At 47.7% G+C, this 7,500-nt stretch overlaps 1 protein-coding gene across 3 annotated transcripts in view; it reads left to right on the top strand.

Moving 5' to 3' along the window:
- The window catches only part of FMNL1 (formin like 1), a 1,060,054-nt gene that overhangs the window by 967,963 nt on the left and 84,591 nt on the right, over positions 1 to 7,500 (top strand). The window lies entirely within an intron of this gene.

Below are 7,500 nucleotides of genomic sequence, written 5' to 3'. Positions count from 1 at the left end.
TGGACGCGAGCCGGGTCCTTCCTGCGGATCGCCCCAGCTGCGGTGGTCGCCACTCCCCGTGGCCCCTGCCCGGGGACGTGGGGCAGGCGTTCTGCCTCGGCTGGCGCCTAGCAGCTGACTGGTGCGGACCACGGGAATCCGTCTGTTTAATTAAAAAAAAGCATTGCGAAGGCCCGAGGCGGGTGTTGACGCGATGTGATTTCTGCCCAGTGCTCTGAATGTCAAAGTTAAGAAATTCAATGAAGAGCGGGTAAACGGTGTGAGTAACTATGGCTCTCTTAACCTATTCTCAGTTGTAGTGGCCTTTACCTCCCAGTGGTCCCGCCGGTAACTGCCTCTATGGTACTAGACTCTGCGTAGAGAAGTATATAGAGACAGGCTAAACAAGGTTCTATCATGGCAGCGAGCGTGATAGTGAGAAGTGGCGAAGCAAACTAACACATTTCCAGATGGGGTAGTTCCTGGAGAATAAAAACCCCGCTAAGATGGCGTAAGGAGGTGCTGTCTTTTCAAGAAATCATTAACCTCCTCACCGAATTTGACAAACCAGCACTAGCTTCAAACAATGCAACAAACAACAACGATCCAGGTCACGTTATAGGCCTCAGTTCACCCTCCGAAGCAGAAGAAGACACAACAGTAGACCTCAGCGAAACCATTGAATTTGTGGCCTCCTCAGCCAAGAATAACATTGATACAGCCAATTTTGAAAACCTACCGGATGTATACGAAATCAGCAAAGAACTGGTAACAAAGAAAAGTGACTACTCCAAAAAAGTCACATATTGGAAATACCCAAACGAAAAGTATAAATGTGACTTGTGTGGAGACATATTGGGAACTTTCAAAGAATTGAGAAAACATGTCTCCAACAAGCATAAAGACGTCTATCTCAAAACGTATTGTTCAAAATGTGACAAAGAAGCCGAATACCACAATATTGCATGCCACTATGCAAAATGTAAAGGAAGACCTCAAAAAGGAGAGTTGTCATTCCTGTGCAGCTACTGTGACCTCAGATTTGGAACAAAGATTGGAGTTTCACAACATGCTCGGCACGCGCATCCAAGAGCGCAAAATGAGGCTAGACTGGCAGCTCTAGCAAGCAGCAAACCATCAAAACTATGGTCACAGGAGGAAATACTGCTATTAGCAGAATTGGAAAAAGTGTACGAGAACAAAAGAAACATTAATGCACTGATGGTCCCGCATTTTGACAATAAAAATAGTAAACAAATTGCAGAAAAAAGAAGAGATAGAAGAGATAAGAGCAAAAAATCGACAAAGGATGTACTGCAAGCATCCAATATCTCTGAGAATGACTCCTGCGATGAACCAGAGATTGCAGTAGAAGTAACAACAGAAAGGCGCAGAGACTTTATCAATCGGAAACGAGCGCCAAAAATAAAAAACTTTGATGAACTGAATGATAGAATCACAGAAATCGAGAAGTACACAAAAAACATCCAGCATCATGATGCTGCTATGGATCTGATGGATGAGATAGTGACTTATATATCAGAAAACACCAATGATATAAGTCCTGTACCATCAAATCGTACCGAACCAACGAGCGAACCCGATAATGAACCTATGAACTCTGCTTAAGATGAGCAACAGACTGCCCCTGTACAAAACAAGATACCAAAGAAAAATAAGAAAAATGGAAGGCTCAATCAGACACACAAGAAAAACTATGCAAAAGCAAAGGGCAGTTACAAAGAATACCAGACAATGTTCCAAAAAGACAAAAAGAAAATTGCCAGGATAATCACTGATGGGGCAGAAGATGCCACCTGTCAAATCAGTGCTGATGAAATCTTCCAATACTATAAAGGCATAATTGAAAAAGAAAACAAGAAAAATCCCAAATTCATCCCAATTGACCGGATACCAGATGAATGGGAAATTGGAAGTCTATGTAAAGAAATTACACTGCTCGAAGTAACTAAAGCCTTTGATGAATCAGGTCTAAAGAAAGCAGTGGGGCCTGATAAAATTGGTCTGAATGACTTAAATAAAGTGCATAGCAGGCAACCAAGACTACTACCAAGAATCTTATCGTCTTGGCTATTGATGAGAAGAGTACCAGACAGTATTAAGAAGAACCGGTCAATACTAATACCCAAGAATGTACCGATTAGCGAACTCAAAAAGATAAGTAATTGGCGTCCAATTACCATCGGTACGGCATTCATGAAGCTGTTCACGAAAATATTAACTAAAAGACTCACATTTTTCGTTGAAATAAATACGAGACAAAAAGGCTTCATGAAGGTGCGAGGTTGTCTCGAAAATCTGACTCTTCTGCAAAACATTATAAAAGGGGCACGAAAGAACAGAAGCTCGTTGGCAGTGGTGTTCATAGATATCTCAAAAGCTTTTGACTCTGTCAGCCATGGTCATATTCTACAGAGTCTTGAAAGACACAGGGTTCCATCATGCATCAGAGACATAATAAAAGACTTATACGCTGACTCAACAACATTTTTCAAGGGAAAAAACAATGAAGCAACTCCAGAAATAACAATGAAGTCAGGAGTTAAGCAAGGTGACTCTTTATCCCCACTGCTGTTTAATATTGCCATGGATCCTCTGATCTGTGATCTTCAGAAAGAAGGCAAGGGCTTCACATTTGGCTCCAATAATCTCATCAAGCAAATCACTGCTCTGGCCTTTGCCGATGACATCGCAGTACTCAGCAACACCTGGGAAGGAATGAGTACAAATCTGAAAATCATTGAAAAATTCAGTAAAACAACTGTAAACCATGGCAATTTGAAAAACAAAACATTGAAAACATCCACCCAGGAGAAAGTGAGAGATACTTCGGACTGAACTTCGATCCACACACTGGCCATTCAAGCAACAACAAAATTAATGAGGTTCTTGTTGACTGGGCTCAAAAACTCGACAATCTACCACTTAAGCCCACACAGAAAATAGAAATATTCTGTCAATACTTGATCCCTAAACTGTCATTTAAACTGGAAATGACAGGTACAGAAGCGAAAACTTTAAACATTCTGGATCAAACAATTAGAAAGTAAGTCAAACATTTTCTACACCTTCCTGCATACACATGTGATGGTCTCCTGTACTCGAAAAGATCCTTTGGGGGCCTCAGTATTCCAAAGTTATGTACGACAATTGGTCTGAACAAAGTTAATAACTTATTGTACCTCAGGGAAGCTCCAGATCTGTAAATAGGTCATTCATTCATGTATGCAGGAGAAGTAATCAATGAAAAAATTGATAACATCATTAAAACACACAAACTCAACATTTTAGACAGTAGATTTCTGAGTCATGAATTAAATTTGATAGCAACATATGACTAGAGGAAAGAAGAATTTGAGAAATGGGCAAATCTCCCTGTCCAAGGTGATGGTATAAAATACTTAGCAAGTAATCCAACCTCAAATTTTTGGATCAGCAAACATAACAAAATAAAAGAAAATCAATACATAGCTGCGCTAATGTTGAGAGCAAATGTCTTGTATACTAGAGAAACCATCACTAGGGGAAGAAATCGTACATTTGCTACTTGTAGATACTGTAAAGATGTGTGTGAAACAATTGCACATATTTCTGATGGATACATCTGCCAGTGGATTCCTCACCTTGTGAATATCCCCTGCGCCAGCAACCTTCGGAAACTTTTGTAGCAGTCCACGCCGATGGGGTCGAAGATGACGTCACAGAGGCACGGCTCCGCTCGCGACTCCGCTGACGTCACCGGCTCCATAAGAAGACCTCCTCGGCGTGATGACGTCAGTTCCCTTTTTTCCGCGCCGACGACGCCAACGGATTTCGGGAATCGTTACTGGTAGCTTTACCTGTTACTTTGTGTTTATTCCGAAGTTTCTCTGTCTTTCTTCGAGAATGTCGGCAAGGAAGTCTGGTTTCAAGCCTTGCCGTGAATGTGGCAAACACATGTCCATCACTGACCCGCATGACGACTGCGTTTGGTGTTTGTCATCGGACCACGATGTTGAAGGATGTTCGTGTTGCAGGAAGATGAGCTCGAAGGCTCTTAAGGAAAGAGAGGCAAAGCTCTTTATCGCCCGGATGAAGAAAAAGGAGAAAAGAGGTAGAAGAAGATCCAGGTCGAGGTCGAGGTCGGCTTCCAAGTCGACTTCGGGACATGCTTCAAAGAGCAAGAAGCATAAGAAGAAGAGGAGGCATTCGTCTCATCATAAGGCCTCGACGTCGAAGTCTAAATCACCTGCTCGGCGTCGAAGGGAGTCAGTGTCTCCTTCTCCTGTCCCGGCTTCACCTCTTGCTCCTTCTCCTGTGTCTTCTCCGGCTCCGGCTGATTCGCCGGTGCCGGCGTCCTCTCCGGCGCCGATGGCTTCTCCAGATCCTGCAGGTCCTTCGGCTCCGTCTCCGACTCCGGCCCAGGATGAGGATGATCAGGCTCCGGGTGAGTCTGTGACGCCGCAAGTTCCACCGTCGGCGCCGGCAGGCCCGAGTCCGGTGTTACCTGACCAGTATCCGGCTTTCCCTAATCCAGGTCAGGACCCCTCGCATTATCTCAATGCGATGTATGGGGTGTTCTCACGGGCCATGTATTCCTCTGGTGCACCTATGGGTCCGATGGGTCCGATGGCTTTTAATCTGGGAGTGCCGCAGGTTTATCCTCAAGCACCGTTTATGCCTTTCTTCCCAGCGACGCCGTCTTGGCAGATGCCGGCGCCGAGAACATCGACGCCGCTTCCCTCTTCACCGGCGCCGACTCGACCTCGTTCGACGCCGGCTGCTCCAGCTGATCCGCGTTCGACGCCTCTGCCGGCGCCGTCGGATTCGATCACGGCGCCGCCGACGCCGCAGGTGCGGATCCGTTCCAGAAGGGAGGCGCAGAGAGTGCTGGAGGAGAGGCGCTATCTTATGGATGAGGCTGAAGAGGGGGAATTGGTCGAATCCGATGAGGTGTTTGACGAGTTGAAGGAGGCAAGTGGGTTGGATTTGTCTCCGGAGTGGGAGATCACTCCTCCATCGGATGAACCTTCTAAAGACGCGGCACCTTATCATGCTGTAATCAGAAAGGCTGCAGAGTTGTTGGACCTTCAATTGCCATCTGTTGAGTTCAAGTCCAATATCTTGACTGAGGTGTTGCACTCTCCAACTGCGGTGTCAGAGCCGCTGTTGCCTTTTAATGAAGCAATATTGGAGCCTGTGTTGGATGTGTGGCGCAAGCCTTTTTCGGCTCCTGCGGTGTCCAAGGTGGTTGCAAGGAGATATAGGGTGGCTCCAGGGGATCCTGAGTTTTTGTCATCACACCCTTCACCTGAAAGCCTGGTCGTTCAGGCTGCTTGTTCTGGACGTTCAAAAGGTGCGTTTCCTCAAGTCCCAGGGGACAGAGAGGCCAAGAAGGTAGACCAATCGGCCAAGAAGGTCTTTTCATCAGCCAGTATGGCATTAAAATCTTCTAATGCGACTTGTTTATTGGGGCGCTATATCCATGCGCTTATGGATTCAGCTAAAAAGTTGGCACCGAAGCTGTCGGAGGAGGATAGAGCAGGCTTCAATGAAGTACTGTCGGATGCCCAGGCGGCTGCTCGCCAGGTTATACAGAGTGGCCTGGATACAGCAGACTCAGTTGCCAGGGTCATGGGGTCTTCAGTTGCCACCAGGAGGGGTGCATGGCTTAAGTCCTCCGAATTCTCTTCGGATGTCCAGTCGACCTTATTGGACTTACCTTTTGATGGGTCTGGTCTGTTCGGGAAGAAGGCTGATGCTGCTCTCGAGCGCTTCAAAGAGAGTAAGGCTACGGCTAGGTTGTTGGGCCTTCAATCCCAGCCGAGAGGTACTTTCAAGAGGTACAGGGGTTTTGGAAGGGCGAGTTTTCGTTCTTCTAGACCAGCCCAGCAGCAGCAGCAGCAGCAGCAGCAGCAGCAGCAGCAGCAAAGCTCCAAGGGATATAGAGGAAGACTTAGAGGTCGCTCACGTGGCCGTCAACTCTCCTCCTCCTCTTCCTCTTCCTCAGCCCCTCCCACCACCGCAAAACAGCCCTAGATTCGACATTCCGGATCATGTTGGTCCTGTGGGGGGCCGGCTTACCCATTTTCTGCAAGATTGGGAATCTGTAACTACAGATCTCTGGGTTCTGGATCTTGTAGAAAATGGGTACGCCCTTCCCTTTCGGGAATTCCCTCCAAATTACCCTCCTTGCCAGGGTGCTTGCTCGGAGGACCACCGTCTTCTCCTGCAGGAAGAAGTCCTGAAGTTGTTTCAGAAAGGTGCGATAGAGGTGGTTCCGGAGCAGGAGAGGGGTCAGGGATGCTACTCCCGGTATTTTCTGATCCCGAAGAAGGACGGCAGATTGCGTCCGATATTAGACCTCAGAATCCTGAACTTTTACCTGAAACAGGAAAAGTTCAAGATGCTCACCCTTGCGCAGGTTCTTCAGGCGCTGAATCAGGAGGACTGGATGGTGTCGCTCGACTTGCAGGATGCGTATTTTCACATCCCCATTCTGAAGTCGCACAGGAAGTATCTCCGGTTTACGGTAGGGTCGCAGCATTATCAGTTTGCGGTCCTCCCGTTTGGTCTTACTTCGGCACCTCGAGTCTTCACAAAGGTGATGGCAGTGGTGGCAGCCCATCTCAGAAGATCGGGAATTTCGGTTTTCCCTTATTTGGACGACTGGCTGATCAAGGCGGAGTCGTCGGAGAAGGTGCTGCGTCATCTGCAGGTTACAACTCAGCTGTTGTACAAATTGGGTTTTTCGATCAATGTGCCCAAATCTCACCTGGTGCCCTCTCAGCGCAACCTGTTCATAGGTGCGGTACTGGACACTACTGTGTGTCGGGCATTCCCTCCTCCTCAAAGGATTCTCGACATACAGGAAATGATTCCTTTGTTTTACAACGGAGCGGTTGTTCCAGTTCTGAAGGTCCTTCGCCTGCTCGGTCTGTTCGCTTCCTGCATACTGTTGGTCAACCATGCACGCTGGCACATGAGGGCGCTCCAGTGGTGCCTCCGCAAGCAGTGGTATCAGCACAAAGGGGATCTCAGGGAGTCTGTGAGGATCTCCAGAGAAGCTGCAGCGGATCTATCTTGGTGGAGCGTGGAGGGCAATCTGTCTCAAGGAAAGCCCTTTCATCTTCCTCCATCGGTGGCCACAGTGATAACGGATGCATCCACCTTAGGGTGGGGTGCGCATCTGGGGGGTCTGGAGATCAAGGGTCTTTGGTCTCCAGAGGAAAGGTTGCCTCACATCAACCTTCTGGAGTTGCGGGCGATACGCTTGGCGCTCAAGGCCTTCCTCCCTTCCCTTCGCGGTCGGTCTGTTCAAGTCCTGACAGACAACACGACCGCGATGTGGTATATAAACAAACAGGGAGGAGTGGGGTCTCTTTGTCTATGCAGAGAGGCCCTGCGTCTATGGTCCTGGGCTCAGGACCATCAGATTTGTTTGATGGCAAATCATCTGGCCGGAGTTCTGAACGTGCGTGCGGACAGTCTCAGTCGGCAGTTCTCCGCCGACCACGAGTG

Source organism: Triturus cristatus, chromosome 1_1, assembly GCF_964204655.1.
Source record: "Triturus cristatus chromosome 1_1, aTriCri1.1, whole genome shotgun sequence".
Taxonomy (NCBI): Eukaryota; Metazoa; Chordata; class Amphibia; order Caudata; family Salamandridae; genus Triturus; species Triturus cristatus.
This window is presented reverse-complemented; position numbering and strand designations above follow the sequence as displayed.